The sequence below is a fragment of the Piliocolobus tephrosceles genome, chromosome 12, assembly GCF_002776525.5.
Source record: "Piliocolobus tephrosceles isolate RC106 chromosome 12, ASM277652v3, whole genome shotgun sequence".
NCBI lineage: Eukaryota > Metazoa > Chordata > Mammalia > Primates > Cercopithecidae > Piliocolobus > Piliocolobus tephrosceles.
This window is the reverse complement of record NC_045445.1, coordinates 37,617,657-37,636,983: the sequence shown is the minus strand read 5'-3', so window position 1 is coordinate 37,636,983 and position 19,327 is coordinate 37,617,657.

Here is a 19,327-nt window from a genome sequence, read left to right as displayed (position 1 = left end):
ATTCTGTTAATGTGATGTATTATGCTGATTGATTTTTATACATTGAACTATCCTTTCTTTCCAGGAATAAATCCTACTTAGTCATAGTGTATAATTTTTTAAATATTCTGTTCTCTTCAGTTTGCTATCATTTAAAAATATACAATTTTAGAGAAGCTTCAGACTTACAGAAAAAAATGAGCAGAAAGTACAGATATTTGCCATATGCCTTCAGCCCTCACAGATGCATTGACTCCCGAATTTTGAACATCTTATGACCAGAATGGTGAATTTGTCACAACTGATGAACCTAAATTAACAACTCTTTGTGACACAGAATCCATAGTATACATTAGGATTCACTTGAGTGTTTTACATTCAAATTTATATGTATCCACCATTATAGTATTGTACAAAGTAGATTCACTAAAAATCCTGTTGTACTCTACCTATTTATATCTACCTGACCTCAACTCCTATAAATCACTGATCGTATTACTGTATCCATAGTTTTGCCTTTTCCAGAATGTTAAATATTTGGAATTGTACAATGTATAGCATTTTCTGAATGGCTCCTTTTACTTAGTAATATGCAGTTAAGTGTCCTTCATGACTTTACATGGATTCATAGCTCATTTCTCTTTAGTCTTGCGAAATATTCTGGTATCTGGATATACAAGAGTTTATCTATTAGCCTATTCAAAGACATCTTGCTTGCTTCCAAGTATTGGCAATTATGAAAAAAGCCACTATAACCATACATGTGCAGGTTTGTGTGTGGACATAAGTTTTTAACTCTTTTGAGTAAACATCAAGGAATATGACATTATATGGCAAAGGTAGATTTAGTTTTGTATGAAACAACCATCTTCCAAAGTAACTATAACATTTTGATTTCCACCAGCACTAAGTGAGAGTTCTTGTTGCTTCCACATTCTTGCCGACATTTGGTGTCAGTGCTCTGGATTTTGGCAATCCTAATAGATGTATAGTGATATCTCATTCTTGCTTTAATTTGGATTTCTCATGTGAAATCTGATTCTGGGAATATTTTTCTATGCTTATTTGCCATCTGTATATTTCTTTGGTGAGGGGTCAGTTAAGGTTTTTGTCTCATTTCAAAATCAGGTTTTTGACCGGGTGTGGTGGCTCACGCCTGTAATCCCAGCACTTTGGGAGGCTGAGGTGGGCGGATCATGAGGTCAAGAAATCGAGATCATTCTGGCCAACATGGTGAAACCCCATCTCTACTAAAAGTACAAAAATTAGCTGCGCGTGGTGGTGCTCTCCTGTAGTCCCAGCTACTCGGGAGGCTGAGGTAGGAGAATTGCTTGAACCTGGGAGGCGGAGGTTGCAGCGAGCCGAGCTTGCACACTGCACTCCAGCCTGGCGACAGAGCAAGACTCCGTCTCCAAAAAATAATAATAATAATAATAATAATAATAATAATAATAATAATAATAATAATCAGGTTTTCTGTTTTCTTATTATTGAGTTTTAATAGTTCTTAGTGTATTTTAGATAGCAATACATTATCAGATAATGTTTGAAAATATTTCTTCTAGTCTTTGGCTTATCATTTTATTACCCTGACTGTGTTTTTCATAGAGGAGAAAATTTTAATTTGAATGAAATCCACTTTACCCCCTTTTTCATGGAGTGTGCCTTTGGTGTTGCATCTAAATTGTCATCACCAAACCCAAGGTCATTCAGATTTTCTCTTACCTACTATGAGTTATATAATTTTCCATTTTACATTCCGATCTGTGATTCATTCTGAGCTCATTTTTATGAAGGTTTTAAGATCTGTCTGTGGATTTATTTTGTGCACATGGATGCCCAGTTATTTCAGCACCATTAATTGAAAGACTATGTTTGCTCCATTTTATTGACCTTGTTCCTTTGTCAAAGATCAGTCAACTATATTTATCTTAGTCTGTTTCTGGTCTCTGTATTCTTTTTCATCAATCTATTTGTCTATCCGTGTTATTGAGATGAGAGCTTCCTATGTTGCCCAGGCTAGACTTAAACTTCTGGGCTCAAGAAATACTCCCCACTGAGCTTCTCAAATAACTGGGACTACAGACATGCACTGCCGTGACAGTGCCAGACTTATCTGTTTATTCTTCTTGCCAATATCACATTGTCTTGATTTGTCTTGATTACTGTAACTGTTTAGTAAGTTTTGAAGAAGGATAGTGCCAGTCCTCCAACATTGTGATTTTCATTCAGTAATACTGTTGTCTATTCTGTGTCTTTTACCTCTGCATACAAATTTAATAGTCAATTTATTGATGTCCACAAATTAATGTTCTAAGATTTTTGTTGGTATTTCTCTGAATCTATCAATCTGAGAAGAACTGACATTTTGACAATATTGACTCTTTCTATATATGAACATAAAATATCTACTTAAGTTTATTTGTTTCTTTTGAGGTTTATAATTAACTTTGCATATACATCTGGTATTTTTTAAAAATTTACACTTGTTTTATTTTTTATTCCTAATGTAATATAATTTATATGTAATATAATAATTTATGTATGATATAATTTGTAGTTATATATTCCTAATATAATTTTTTAAATTTCAAATTTCACTTGCTCAATGCTGGTACATAGAAAGCAGTTGACTTTCATATATTAACTTTATATCCTGCAACCCGATGGTAGCTTCTTATTAGTTCTAGAAGGGTTTATTTTAGGAGTTGTTTGAGATATTCTACATGGATGAACATGTCCTCTGTGAATAAAGACAGTTTATTTCTTCCTATCCAATGTGTACACTTTTTGTTTTTTTCTTGTCTTATTGTGCAATCTAGGACTTCCCATACAATGTTCAGAACCAGTAGTGAGAGCTGACACTCTTGCCTTGTCCTTTTTGTAAAACATTCTTTTATTTTAGATTTTTTGTGGGTACATAGCAGGTATATATATTAATGGGACAGGTGAGATGTTTTGATATAGCCATGCGAGGTGTACTAATTGCATCATGGACGATGAGATATCTATCTTTCCAAGCATTTATCTTTTGTATTACTAGCAATCCAATTATAGTCTTTTAGTCATCTATTTATTATTTATTTTTTAAAAATTATAATTAAATTATTGATGGTAGTTACACTGTTTTGCTACTAAATACGAGGCCTCTTTTATTCATTCTATTTTTTTGTACCTATTAACCATCCTCAGTTTTCTACCACCACCTTCCTCGCTTCCATTCCCAGCCTTTGGTAACCTTCCTCCTACACTCTATGTTCATAAATTCAATTGTTTTGATTTTTAGATCCCACGAATAAGTGACAACATGCAATGTTTGTCTTTCTCTGCCTCGCGTATTGTGCTTAAACATGATGATCTCCAGTTCCATCCATGTTGTTGCAAATGACAGAATCTCATTCCTTTTTATGGCTAAATAGTACTCCATTGCGTATCTGTACCACATTTTCTTTATCAATTCAACTGCTGAAAAACACTTAGGTCGCTTCCAAATCCTGACTATTTGCAACAAACATGGGAATGCAGACATCTCTTTTATATACTGACTTCTTTTGAGTATATATTCAGCAGTGGAATTGTTGGAGTATATACTAGCTCCCTTTTCATTTTTATGAGGAAAGTCAAAAGTGGTTGTACTAATTTCCATTCCATCTAACAGTGTACAATGTTTCTCTTTTCTCCACATTTTTGCCAGAATTTGTTATTGCCTATCTTTGGATATAAGCCATTTTAACTGAGGTGAGATGATATTTTATTATAGTTTTGATTTACATTTCTCTGATGATCAATGATGCTGAGCACCTTTCCATATGCCTATTTACCATTCATATGTCTTCTTCTGAGAAATTCCTATTCAGATCCTCTGCTCATTTTTTATTGTATTATTGGTTTTATTCCTATAAAGTTGTTTGAGCTCCTTATATGTTCTGGTTGCTAACCAAACATTGTCAGATAGATAGTTCAGAAATACTTTCTTCCATTCTGTGGGTTGACTCTTCACTTGTTGAATGTTTCCTTTGCTGTACACAAGCTGTTTAGCTTGATGTGATCCCATTTGTTCATGTCTACTTCTGTTTTCTGTGCTCAATAAACTTTTGCCTAGAACAAAGTCCTGAAGGGCTTTCACATAATAGCCACCACAGCTGGGAAGGTACTGAATCTCAAATTAAGCCAGGAAGTCTGAGTCTCATCCAAATCTCTGGATTTATTTCATAGGAATTGCTGCTGATTATTCAGGGTGCAATGACTCTACAATTAATAAGTGACAGATGCTGTCAGGACTGGTTCCTTCCCTTCAAGGCAGTGCATTCCCTTCTGGCATAGAGTGTGTTTAGAAGTGTCATTCAAGAGCTAGGGCCTGGAAAAGAGGCCTCACAAAGCTGACCGGTGCCCTATCTTGCTGGGTTTAGCTCTTATCCAAGATGTAAGGAAAGTCCTTCCCACTCTTTTCTCTCCTCTCCTAAAACAAAGGGAATCTGTCTCCTTTGGAGCTGCAAGCTGTGTAGCCTGGAGTTAGGGGAGGGGTGATGCCACTCCCTTATCTGCTTCAGCTGGTATCATGGTAGGTCATGTGCTTTCCTACTCCAATGGCTCTTGGCCCAGTTCAGCACTAGAATTTACCTAGGTGTTTCAGTCCTTGTGGCACAGATTTCCTTTCAGCTTCATTTAGGGTCCCAGAGTGCTTTAGCCTACTGTGACAAGGCTTGTGGGAACCGAAGTTTGGGCTTCTGGGATTGGCTATACCTCTCTGGCTATGACTGGTTTAAATGTTCACTCCATAGATGAGCATTAACTAATTTTCTTCTTGTTTTGTTTTCTGCTATAACAGGGGAGTGCTGAGTTCAATTGCTGCAGTTTTTCTTTTCCTGGCACACGGAAACACTCTTTGCACCATACAGCCACTGCTGGGGGATGGGGAAGGGGTGGTGTGATAATTCAAGACGTTTTTCCTACCTCTTCAGTGCCTCTTTTACTGATATGAAGTTAAAACCAGATACTGTGAGTGCTCACCTAATTTTTCAGTTCTTATGATGGTGCTTTTTGTGTAAAAATTTGTTAAATTTGTGTTCTTGTGTGGGGGATAATGAATGAAGCCTTCTATTCTGTTACCTTACTCTCATCTATTTTGTGATTTTTTGAATAGAGCAATTGTATGGTTGCTGTAGGTCTTTGATAGGTTTACAGAGATCCTGTATTTTCTTTAGTTTTAGAATATTATTATTTTTATTCATACCTCATGGCAAATGTGTTTGATATTATGATGTTGGGCCCTATATAGACAGCAACAATATTGAGATGCTACCTTGAGGGCTTTGAGTGAGACTCTCAGACTATCTGAACTCAGGTTAGACTCAGCAAATTCCCAACTATGGTGGCTACTGGATGAGAGTTCTTCTGCTTGAGAAAAGCAGAGGAAAAAGTAAATGGGACTTTATGTTGCACCTCAGGCACCAACACTGCCACAAGCAGGTAGAGCACCATGCCAGCTCTTGGGGTCCTTTATTTCAGGATTTGGCTCTTGGACACCATTTATGGACCTGCCGTGTGCCACAGGGGAGCCCAGTGCCCTGAAAGTTGAGTCTGAAACCAGGCAGCATTCACCACAAGCTGACTGACTGAAGAGCCCTTGGGCCTTAAGGAAAGATTGGCGGCAGTCTGACAGTATTCATTATGGCCAGTGTTGGTAGTGGCTACAGGGTGAAACTCCTCTGCCTTTGGAAAGAGGAGGGAAATGTGGGAAAGACTGTGTCTTGCGTTTTGAATGTCAGCTCAGCTGCAATACCATAGAATACCAGGTAGATTTCTAAGGTTTTTCACTCTAGTCCCCGACTCCAAGATGGTACTTGTGGCCCCACCCAAGTACTGGAGGACCTCGCTGCCCTGAACGGTAGAATATAGGCCTGGCAGGCTTTTCCACCTGCTTATTGTAGAGCCACAGGGCCTTGAGTGAACATAGGCAGTAGCAAGTCAGTGGTAACAGCAGGCCTTGGATAAGGCCCAGTGCTGTGCTGGCTTCAGGTCTGACCCAGCACAGCAATAGTGGTGGTGGCCACAAGAGTGCATGTGTCACTCTACCCCCAGTTTTAGATGGCTCTGAACAAAGAGTGAGAGAGTCTGTATGTTTGGGAGAGAGTAAGAGAAAAGAAAATGAATCTTTGCCTGGTAATCCAGAGAATTCTTCTGGATCTTGTCCAAGATCATCAAGACAGTTCCTCTGTGAATCTGCAAGAGCCACAGTGTTTCTGGAGTTGGGGTTCCTCCCAAAGCAGAAACAGCTTAAATCACCACATCTCAGTTCTTTCAAATACTTTGAAAGCCTTCCCAAGAAGGATGGCTACAAATAAGTCCAGACAGTGAAGACTACAGTAAATACCTAACTCCTTAATACCTGGACACTAAAGAACATCTGCTAGCATCAACACAATGCAGAAAAACATGACTGCACCAAATGAACTAAATAAAGCACCAGGGACCAATCCTAGAGAAACAGAGATTATGTGACCTTTCAGAGAGAGAATTCAAAATAACTGTGGTGAGGAAAGTCAAAGAAATTCAAGATAACGCATAGAAGGAATTTAGAATTCTATCAGATAAATTTAACAAAAATTAAAATAATTTAAAAGTGTCAAGCAGAAATTCTGGAGGCGAAAATTGCAATTGACATATGGGAGAATGCATTGGAGTCATTTAATAGCAGAATTTTTCAAGCAGAAGAAATAATTAGTGAGCTTAAAGACAGGGTATTTGAAAATACATAGGAAAGAAAAAAGATAAAAGAATTTAATGAAAATGAAGCATGCCTGTAGGATCTAGAAAATAGCCTCAGAAGAGCAAATCTAAGAGTTATTAGTCTTAAATAGAAGGTAGAGAAAGAGATAGGGGTAGGAAGTTTATTTATGAATTTACACTTTCACCAACATTGTATAAGCATTTCTTTTTCTCACAACCTTGCCAGCTCTGTTATATTTTGGCTTTTTAGTAATAGACATTCTGACTGGTGTGAGATGTTATCTCACTATGGGTTTGAAATGTATTTCTAATAATCAGTAATGTTTTCTTTTTTAATTGTAATTGCTGGCCCATGTATGTCTTCTTTTGAAAAGTTTGTGTTCAAGTACTTTGCACACTTTTTAATGGGGTTGTTTGTTTTTATCTTGTAAATTTGTTTAAATTATTTATAAATGCTAAACTTTAGACCTATGTTGAATGCATAGTCAACAAAAATGTTCTCCCATTCTGTAGGTTGTCTGTTTACTCTGTTGACAGTTTCTTCTGCCATGCAGAAGCTCTTTAGTCTAATTAGACCTCATTTGTCAATTTTTTTCTTTTTTTTACTTTTGTTGCAATTGCTTTTGGCAACTCCATTGTTAAATATTTGCCCATGCCTATGTCCTGAATGATTTTGCCAAGGTTGTCTCTTAGCATGTCTATAGTTTTTGGTATTACATTTAAGTCTTTAATCCATCTTGAGTTGATTTTTGTATATGATATAAGGAAGGATTCCAGTTTCAATCTTCTGCTTATGACTAGCCAGTGATCCCAGCACCATAAAATTGAATAGGAAATCCTTACTCATTCCTTTTTTTTTTCTGTAAGGTTTGTCAAAATCAGATAGTTGTAAGCATGCAGCCTTATTTCTAGAATCTCTATTCTGTTTTATTGGTCTATGTGTCTCTTTTTATTGCCAATACTACGCTGTTTTAGTTAATGTAGCACTGTATTGTAGTATGAAGTCTGGTAGTATCATGTCTCCAGCTTTGTTTCATTTGCTTATAACCGTCTTGGCTATTTGGACTTTTTTTCTTCCATATGAATTTTAAAATAGTTTTCTTTCTAGTTCTTTGAATAATCTCAATAGTAGTTCAATAGGAATAACATTGAATCTATAATTTGCTTTGGGAAATATGGCCATTTTGATGGTGTCGATTCTTTCTCTCCATGACCATGAAATCCTTTTCCATTTGCTAGTGTCATGTCTGATTTTGTTGAGCAGTGTTTTGTAGTTCTACTTGTAGAGATATTTCACCTCCATAGCTAGCTGTATTCAAAGGTATTTTATTCTTTTTGTGGCAATTATGAATGGGAGTGTGTTCCTTATTTGTCTCTCAGCTTGACTGTTGTTGCTGTATAGAAATGCTAGTGATGTTTGGGCATTGATTTTGTATCCTGAATCTTTGGCAAAGCTGTTTATCAACTTAAGGAGCTTTTGGGCTGACACTATTGAATTTTCTAGATATAAGATCATGTTGTCTGCAAATAGGGATAGTTTTATTTTCTCTCTTTCTACTTGGATGCCCTCTGTTTCTTTCTCTTGCCTTATTTCCCTGACCAGGAATTCCAATACTCAGTCAAAAAACAAGGAGATAGAGTATCCTTGTTTTGTGATGGTTTTTCAGGGGAGTGCTTCCAGCCTTTGCCCACTCAGTATGATGTTGGCTGTGGGTTTTTCATATATAGCTCTTATCATTTTTAGGTATGTTTCTTCAATGTCTAGATTATTGAGAGATTTTAACATGAAGGAATGTTGAATTTTATGAAAAGTCCTTTCTGCCTCTATTAACATAATCATGTGTTTTTGTCTTTATTTCCGTTTATGTAATGAATCACATTTATTGATTTGCACATGTTGAACCAACTTTGCATTTCAGAAATAAAGCCTACTTGTTCGTGGTTGATAAGCTTTTTGATGTGCTGCTGGATTCAGTTTGCCAGTAGTTTGTTGAGAATTTTTGCTTCAACGTTTATCAAGAATATTAGCCTAAAGTTTTCTGGTTTTTTGTATCTCTGCCAGGTTTCACTATCAGAATGATGCTGGCCTCATAGAATGAATTAAAATGAATTAAAGAGGAGTCTCTCCTCCTTAATTTTAGGAATATTTTCGGTAGGAATGGTACTAGTTCTTTTATGTAAATGTGGTAGAATTCAGCAGTGAATATGTCTGGTCCTGAGATTTTTTTGGTTGATAAGCTATTTATTACTACCTCAATTTCAGAGCTCATTATTGTTCTGTTCAGGGATTCATATTATTCCTGTTTTAGTCTTGGCAGGGAGTATGTTTCCAGGAATTTCTCCATTTCTCCTGGATTTTGTTGCTTCTCTTCATAAACCTGTTCCTAATATTTTCTGATGGTTATTTGTATTTCTGTGGTGTTAGTGGTAATATCCTCCTTGTCACTTCTGATTGTGTTTATTTGAATATTCTTTCTTTATTTATTAGTATAGCTAGTAGTCTATTTTATTAACATTTTCAAAGCAGCTCCTGGGTTCGTCAATGTTTTGAATAAATTTTTGTGTCTCAATCTTCTTCAGTTCAGCTCTGATTTTGGATATTTGTTTTTTGAGATCTTTGGGATTTCTTTGCTCTTTATTCTTCAGTTCTTTTAATTGTAATGTTAGGTTGTTGACTTGAGATCTTTCTAACTTTTGCATGTGGGCATTTTGTGCTACAAATTTCCCTCTTAACACTGCCCTAACTGTGTCCCAGAGATTCTGGTATATTGTATCTTTGTTCTCACTAGTTTCAAATAATTTCTTGATTTCTGCCTTAATTTCATTATTTACCTGTATTAGTGTATTCACTAATGCTATAAAGAACTAACTGAGACCGGGTAATTTATAAAGAAAAAAGTTTAATTGCCTCATGGTTCTGGTGGCCATACAGAAAGCATGGCTGGCAGGGCCTCAAGAAACTTACAATCATGGCAGAAGGCAAAGGGGAAGCTGGCACATCCTACATGACTGGAGCAAGAGGAAGAGAGAGAGTGAAGGGGGAGGTGCCACACACTTTTAAACAACTGGACTTTGCCAAACTCTATTATTAGAACAGCAAGTGGTAAGTTCGTCCCCATGATTCAGTCACCTCTCACCAGGCCCCTTCTCTATCATTAGTAATTACAGTTTTATATGAGATTTGGGTGGGAACACAGAGCCAAAACACATAATTACCCAAAAGTAATTCAGGAGCAGATTATTCAGTTTCCATGTAATCATATGCTTTTTTAGTGAATTTCTTAGTCATGATTTTAATTTAATTGCACTGTGGTCTGAGAGATTGTTTATAATGATTTCAGTTCTTTTGCATTTGCTAAAGAGAGTTTTACTTCTGATTATGTAATCAATTTTAGAGTATGCACCGTGTGGTGATGAGAAGAATGTATATTCTGTAGTTTTTCGGTACAAAGTTCTGTAGATATCTACCAGGTCTTTCTGACTCAGTGCTGAGTTCAGGTCCTGAATATCTTTGTTAATTTTCTGTCTTGATTATCTGTCTAATATTGTCAATGAGGTGTTATTGTCTCACACTATTATTCTATGGAAGTCAGTCTCTTTGAAGGCTTCTAAAAACTTTCTTTACGAGTCTCACTGCTGCACTCTCCTGTGTTGGGTGCATATAGATTTAGTTAAATCTTCTAACTTTTACCATTGTGCAATGACCTTCTTTTTTTATCTTTGTTGGTTTAAAGTCTGTTTTATCAGTAATAAAGATTGCAACTTTTAGTGTTTTCTGCTTTTTTATTTACTTGGTAGATTTTTTTAACCCTTTATTTTAAGCCTATGTTATTGCTTGTGAGATAGGTTTCTTGAAGACAGCATAGTAATGATAAGTTTTGGTTATTTACCTAGCTTGCTTGCTACTCTATGTCTTTTAATTGGAGAATTTAGCACATTTACATTTACAATTAGTATTTATATGTGTGGATTTGATCCTGTTATCATGATGTTAGCTGGTCATTTTGCAGACTTCTTTATGTGGTTGCTTTATAGTGTATGTCACTGGTTTGTGTATTTCAGTGTGTTTTAGTAGGGGCTGGTAATGGTTTTTTCTTTTCTTATACAGTGCTTCTTTTAGGAGATCTTATAAGGCAGGTCTGGTGGTAACAAATTGCCTCAGCATTTGTTTCTCCGAAGAGGATCTTATTTCTCCTTTGATTATGAAGCTTAGTTTGGTTGGATATAAAATTGTGTGTTGGAATTTATTTTCTTTTTTTTTTTAATTCTTTTTTTTTATTATACTTTAAGTTCTAGGGTACATGTGCATAATGTGCAGGTTTGTTACATATGTATACTTGTGCCATGTTGGTGTGCTGCACCCATCAACTATTTTCTTTAAGAGTCAGTGTGATGGACTTCTTTTTGTAGGTGATTTGACCTTTTCTCTCTAGCTGTCTTTAACATTTGTTCTTTTATTTTGATCTTCTAGAATCTGATGATTATGTGTCTTGGAGATAATTTTCTTGTGACATATCTTAGTTTCTCTGCACTTCCTGTATTTGGATGTTGGCCTCTGTAGCTAGGTTAAGGAAATTCTCATGGACAATATATTTTCGAAGTGGACTCACTCTCCCTATCTCTTTCAGGGGACACCAATCAGTCATAGATTTGGTATCTCCACAGAATCTCATACTTCTCAGAGTTTTTATTTATTCCTTTTCATTATTTTGTTCCATTCTTGTTTGATTGTGTTATTTCAGAAAGCCAGCCTTCAAGCTCTGAGATTTATTTCCTCACAGTCTATTTTTCTATCAATACTTGTGATTGCATTATGAAATTCTCATAGAGTGTTTTTCAGCTCTATCAGGACAATTACATTCTTTTTATACTGGCCATGTTTTCTGTCAGCTCCTGCATTGTATTTAAATTATTGTTAGCTTCTTTGCATTGGGTTTCAAGGTACTCCTGTAGCTCAATGAACTTCAATCGTATCCATACTCTAAATTTAATTTCTGTCATTTCAGCCATCTCATCCTCAGCCTGGTTCAAAACCCTTACTGGAGATGTCTTGTGGTTGTCTGGAGGAAAAAGAGTGCTCTAGATTTTTGAATTTTCAAAGTTCTCATGTTGATTTTTCTCATCTTTGTAGGCTTATCTACCTTCAGTCTTGGAGGTTGCTGACCTTTGGATTTTTTTTCTTTTATCCTATTTGATAATCTTGAGTGTTTAGTTGTAGTATAAGTTGGATTCGGCCAACTGGCTTTGTTTTTGGGAGAATATATGGGGCCAGTGCTCAACTCCCAACTCCTGGACTGTGTGCTCTAACTCTGGGGGACTTGTATTGAGCCACAACTTTGTTCTCTGACTTTTTGAAGTTTGGAGTCCACTGCACTGAGGAGGCCAATGTGCAGAGGCTTCAGCAGAGTGGTAGTGGATGCGGGGGTGCCTGCCTCCCCAAGGGCATTCACCACAGTGGTGGAGGCAATGCAGTTTGTGAAGGGGTGCCGAGGGCCCCTGCTGGAGACTATGTGCACTGTTGCACTGGAAGTGGTGTTGCCTTGTGGTGGGGTGCTAGCCAGCATAAACCTGGGTGCCTTCTCTGTGCCCCACAAACAGGAGTGATCCAAAATATCCTTTTCAAACAAGCAGATACTAAATGAATTAATTACCACCCACACCTGCCTTACAAAAGGACTTAAGGGAGGGTTAAACTAGAAACAAAAGACTGTTAGCAGCAACTGCAAAAACACACTTAAGCACATACATCATTGCCACTATAAAGTAACTACATAATCAAATCTGCATAATAACTAGCTAATAAAACAATGACAGGATCAAATCCACACATATCAATATTAGCCTTGAATGTAAACTGGCTATATACCTCAGTTAAAAGGCGCAGAGTCTCAAGTTGGGTAAAGAAACAAGACCCAACTGTATGCCATCTTTAATTGGCCCAGTTCACATTCAATGATACATATACTCTCTAAATAGGGAAACGAAATAAAGTCTACCAAGCAAACAGAAAACAGAAAAAAACAAGGGTTGATATTCTAATGTCAGACAAGACAGACTTCAAACTAAAACTGATTTAAAAAGACAAAACAACATGGGAGGACCCAGATTCATGAAACAAGTTCTTAGAGGCTTATGATGAGACTTACATAGCCATACAATAAAATGGGATATTTCAACACCACACTTATGATATATTAGACAGATTATCAGGCAGAAAATTAACAAAGATAAACTGAACTTGACACTTGACAAAATTGACCCAACAGATCTCTACTTAACTCTCACCACAAAACAGCAGAATACGCTTTCTTTTCATTGGCACATGGAACATACTGTAAATTTGACCACACAATTGGTCATGAAATAATTGTCAGCAAATTCAAGAATACTGAAATCATACCACCCACACTGTCCCAATATTGTTCAACAAAAATATAAATCAATGCTAAGATGATTACTCAAAACCACATGATTACATGCAAATTAAACAACTTACTCCTGAGTGACTTCTAGGTCAACAGTGAGATTAAGACAGAAATCAAGAAAATTATTGAATTGAATGAGAGCAAAGATACAGCATACCAGAATCTCTAGGACACAGCTAAAACACTGTTAAAAGAAAAGTTTATAGTGCTATATGTCCACATAAAAATGAGAAAGATCTTAAATTAAAAACCTAACATCACACTTAGAACTAGAATAACTAGGGCAAACTAACTCCAAAGCTAGCAGAAGACAAAGAGAGAAAAAATAACTAAGTAAACACACTCAGAAATGACCACAGAAATTACCGACACAACAAAAATAGAAAAAACTTTCGGAGACTATTATGAGCACCTTTATGCATGCAAATTAGAAAACCTAGACAAAACAAATAAATTCCTGAAAACATACAACCTCCCAAGTTTGAATCAGAAAAAAAAAATGAAACCCTGAACAGATGAATAACAAGTTCCAAAATTAAATCACTAATAAAAGCCTACCAATCAAAACAAGTCTAGGACCAGATTATTACCTACCAAATTCTACCAGATCTATAAAGAAGAAATTATGTTATTCTTATTTAAACTATTCCAAAATATTGAGGAGTAGAAACTCCTACCTAACTCACTATATGAGACTGACATAATTCTGATAAGAAACTGAGCAGAGACACAACCAAAACAGAAAATGTAAGAATAATATATTTCATGAACATAGATGCAAAAATACTCAACAAAATACTAGCAACCTGAATCCCACAGCACATAAAAAAGCTAATCCACAGTGATCAAGTAGGCACTATCCCTGGAATTCAAAACTGGTTCAATTTACACAAATCAGTAAATGTTATCCATAATGTAAAAACAACTAAAAACATAAACCATATGATTATTTTAATAGATGCAGAAAAGGCTTTCACTAAAATTCAATATTCTGTTATGTTAAAACCTCTCAACAAACTAGGCATTGAAGGAACATAGCTTGAATAATAGCAGGCATCTATGATAATCCCACAGTGAACATATCAAAAGGCTAAAAGCTGAAAGCATTTCCTTAGAGAACTGAAAGAAGTTAAAGATCCCCTATTCAACATAGTACTGAAAGTCATAGCCAGAACAATCAAGCAAGAGAAAGAAGTAAAAGGCAGCCAAATAGGAAGAGAGAAAATCTACTTATTTTGGAGTGCAGATAATATGATTTTATAACTAAAAATCATAGTCTCTGCCCCAAAGGTTCTAGATCTTATAAACAACTTTAACAAAGTTTCAGAATACAAAATGAATGCAAAAAAATTTACTAGCATTTTTATACACAAACCACATACAAGCTAAGAGCCAAACCAAGAATGCAATTACATTCTTCAGAGCCATAAAAAAGTCTAGGAATATAGCTGACCAGGTAGCTGAAAAATCTTAACTATGAGAATTACAAAACACCGCTCAAAGAAATTAAAGATGTCACAAACAAATGGAAAAGCATTCCATGGATAGGAAGAGTCAATATTCGTATGCTGTCCATACTGCCCAAAGCAATTTACAGATTGAATGCTATTTCTATTAAATTTCCAATGACATTTATCACAGAATTTAAATATATATATATATATATTCTAAAATTTATGTGAAACCAAAAATGAGCCTGAAAAACCAAAGCAATACTAAGCAAAAACAAACAAACAAAAAACAACAACAACAACAAAAAACAGTCAGAAGCCTCACACTTCTTCTTGACTTTAAAATATACTAAAAGATGGCAGTAACCAAAACAGCATGATACAGGTATAAAACAGACACATAGACCACTGAAACACAAAAGAGAGCCCAGAAGTAAAGTCACACACCTAAAGCCATCTGATCTCTGATTTGTTGACAAAAACAAGCAAGAGGGAAAGGATTCCCTATTCAATAAACTGTGCTGGCATAACCAAATGTAGAATATTGAAACTGGACACCTTATTTAGACCATGTAAAAATAACAAGTCCAAATGAATTAAAGAACTAAATGTAAAGCCTAAAACTATAAAAACCCCAATGAAAACCTAGGAAATACCATGATGGACATAGGCCCTGAACCAGATTTAATAATGAAGATGTCAACCGCAATTGCAACAAAAGCAAATACTGACAAATGGAACCTAATTGAACTAAAAAGATTCTGAACTGGAAAAGAAACTGTCAACACTGTGAAAAGAAAACCTACAGAATGGAAGAAAATACTTGCAAACTATGCATCTGACAAAGGTCTAATAACCATGATCTATAAGAAACTTCAAGCTGTACAACAAACTAGACAAACTACAAACTATGCAAATTAACAAGCAAAAACCAAACAACCCTATTAAAAATTAGACAAAGGTCATGAATAGACATTTTTTAAAAAAGAATAAGACATACAAGTGGCCAGAAAGCATATGAAAAAAATATTCAAAATTCCTAACTATTAGATAAATGTAAGTCAAAACCACAAGATAACATCTCACACCAGTCAGAATTACTATTATTAAAAAACTCAAAAATTAACAGATGCTGACAAGGTTGAGGAGAAAAGGGAACACTTACACATTGCTAGTGGGAATATAAATTAGTTGAGCCACTGTGGAAAGGAGTTTGATTATTTCTCAAAGAGCTTAAAAAATAGAACTACCATTTGACCCGGCAATCCCATTATTGAGTACATATCCAAAGAAATATAAAGTTTTCTACCATAAAGACACACGGATGTGTATAATCACACATTCACTATAGCAAAGTTGTGGAATCAACCTAGATGTCCATCAGTAGTAGACTGGATAAAGTAAATGTGGTATATATACACTATATTAGTCTGTTTTTACACTACTATAAAGAACTACCTGAAACAGGGTAAATTATGAAGAAAAGAGCTTAATTGACTCACAGTTTTGCAGGCTGTACAGGAACCATGGTTGGGGAGGCCTGTGGAAACATACAATTATCACTGAAGGGCAAAGAAGAAGTAAGTACCTTCTTCACATGGCAGAGCAGGAGAAAGAGAGCAAAAGGGGAAGTGCTATACACTTTTAAACAACCAGATCTGCTGAGAACTCACTATCACAAGAACAGCATGGGGGAAGTCTGTCCTCATGATCCAATAACCTCCTACCAGGTTCCTCCCCCGACATTGGGAATTACAATTTGACAGGAGATTTGGGTGGGAACACAAAGCCAAACCATATAATTCCACCCCGACTCTTCCCAAATCTCATGTCCTTGTCACATTTTAAAATACAATCATGCATTTCCAACACTCCCTCAAATTCTTCACTCATTCCAGCATTAACTCAAAAGGCAAAGCCCAAAGTCTCAACCAAGACAGGGCAAGTCACTTCTGCCTATGAGCATATAAAATCAAAACAAGTCAGTTACTTCCTATATACAATGTGGGTACAAGCATTGGGTAAATAGACCCATTCCAAGAGAAAGAAAACAGCCAAAACAAAAGAGCTATAGACCCCATGCAAGCCTGAAACCCAGCAGGACACTCATTAAATCTTAAAGCTCCAAAATAATCTCATTTGAGACAATGTCTCACATTCAGGCAAGAAATGATGGAAGGGGTGGGCTCCCAAGGCCTTGGGCATCTCTGGCTCTGCAGGTTACAACCCCCATGGCTGACTTCACAAGCTGGCACTGAGTGCCTGTGGCTTTCTCAGGTACATGGTGCAAGCTGTCAGTGGATCTACCGTTCTGGGGTCTGGAGGATAGTGGCCCTCTTCTCACAACTCCATTAGGCAGTGCCCCAGTAGGGACTCTGTATGGAGGCTCCAGCCCCACATTTTCCCTCCACACTGCCCTAATAGAGGTTCTCCATAATGGCTCTGTCCCTGAAGCAGACTTCTGCCTGAACATCCAGGCATTTCCATATAGCCTCTGAAACTTTTCTGGAAGCAACCAAATCTCAGCTCTTGCCTTTTGCACACCTACAAGCTCAACACATGGAAGCAAAAAGGATTGGGGCTTGCACCCTCTGAAGCAATGGTCTGAGCTGTGCCTTGGCCTCTTTAAGCCACAGCTGGAGCTGGAGTGGCTGGGACACAGGATACCATGTCCCAAAACAGCACAAAGCAGTGGGACCCTGGGCCTGGCCCAAAAAAACGTTTTTTCCTCTTAGGCCTCTAGGTCTGTGATAGGAGGGGTGGAGAACACAGAACCAAACCATATCACCCACCATGAATACTACATAGCCATAAAAAAGATTGAGATTATGTCCTTTGCAGCAACATGGATGGAGCTGGAGGCCATTATTTAAGGAAACTAATATAGGAACATAAAACCAAGTTCTGTATAATCTCACTTATAAGTAAAAGCTAAACATTGAGTACATGTGGATACAAAAAACAGAACAATAGTGATGTGGTTTGGCTCTCTGTCCACACCCAAATCTCATCTCAAATTGTAATCGCTATGTGTTGAGGGACAGACTTGTAATCCGCACACATCAAGGAAAGGAGGTGATTGGATCATGGTGGTAGTATCCCCTGTGCTTTTCTCATGATAGTAAGTTTTCATAAGATCTGATGGTTTTATAAATATCTGGCATTTTCCCTGTTTACACTTCTCTCTCCTGCTTCCATGTAAAGAAGGTCCTTTCTTCCCCTTGCCTTCTGCCATGATTGAAAGTTTCCTGAGACTTCCTCAGCCATGTGAAACTCTGAGTAAATAAAAACTCTTTCCATTATACATTATGCAGTCTTGGGCCTTCCTTCCCCTTCCTTCCTTCCTTTCCTTCCCTTCCTTTCCTTCCTTCCTTCCTTCCTTCCTTCCTTCCTTCCTTCCTTCCTTCCTTCCTTCCTTTCTTTTCCTTCCTCCCTTCCTTCATTCCCTTGGGCCTTCCTTTCCTCCCTCCCTCCCTCCCTCTCTTCCTTCCTTCCTTCCTTCCTTCCTTCCTTCTTTCCTTCCTTCCTTCCTTCCTTCTCTCTCTCTATCTCTTTCTTGTTTCACTGTTGTTGCCCAGGCTGGAGTGCAATGGTGCAATCTCAGCTCACTGCCACCTCAACCTCCCAGGTTGAGGTGATTCTCTTGCCTCAGCTTACCAAGTAGCTAGAATTACAGGCACTCACTACCACGCCCAGCTAATTTTTGGTATTTTTAGCAGAGATGGGGTTTCACCATGTTGGCAGGCTAGTCTCAAACTCCTGACCTCAAGTTATTCACCTGCCTTGGCCTCCCCAAGTGCTGGGATTACAGGCATGAGCCACTACATGGGTTTTTTGTTTTTTGAGACGGACTCTCACTGTGTCGCCCAGGCTGGAGTGCAGTGGCCGGATCTCGGCTCACTGCAAGCTCCGCCTCCCGGGTTTACGCCATTCTCCTGCCTCAGCCTCCTGAGTAGCTGGGACTACAGGTGCCCGCCACCTCGCCCGGCTAGTTTTTTTGCATTTTTTAGTAGAGACGGGGTTTCACCGTGTTAGCCAGGATGGTCTCCATCTCCTGACCTCGTGATCCGCCCGTCTCAGCCTCCCAAAGTGCTGGGATTACAGGCTTGAGCCACCGCGCCCGGCCAAGGGTATTTCTTTATAGCAGTGTGAAAAGGGGCTAATACAGTAAATTGTTACTTAGGTAGTGGGGTACTGCTATAAAGATACAAAAAAAGTGAAAGTGACTTTGGAACTTGGTAACAAGCAGAAGTTGAAACAGTTTGGAGGGCTCAGAAGAGGACAAAGATGTGGGGATGTTTGGAATTTCTTAGAGACCTGTTGAATGGTTTTGACCAAAATACTTATAGTGATATGGACAATAAAGTTCAGGCTGAGATGGTCTCAGATGGGGATGAGAAACTCATTGGGAACTGGAGCAAAGGCCACTGTTGCTATGCTTTAGCAAAGAGACTGGCAACATATTGCCCCTGCCCTAGAAATATGTGGAATTTTGAACTTGAGAGATGATCTGAAATTATACCTTACATTTAAAAGGGAAGCAAAATATACAAGTTTGGAAAATTTGCAGCCTGACAATGTAATATAAAAGAAAAACACCAATTTCTGCAGAGAAATTTAAGCCCACTGCATAAATTTGCATAAGAAAAGAGGTTAATCATCAAGATAATGAAGAAAATGTCTCCAAGGTATGTCAGAGATCTTAACAGCAGCCCCTCCCTTCACAGGTCCTGATGCCTAGCA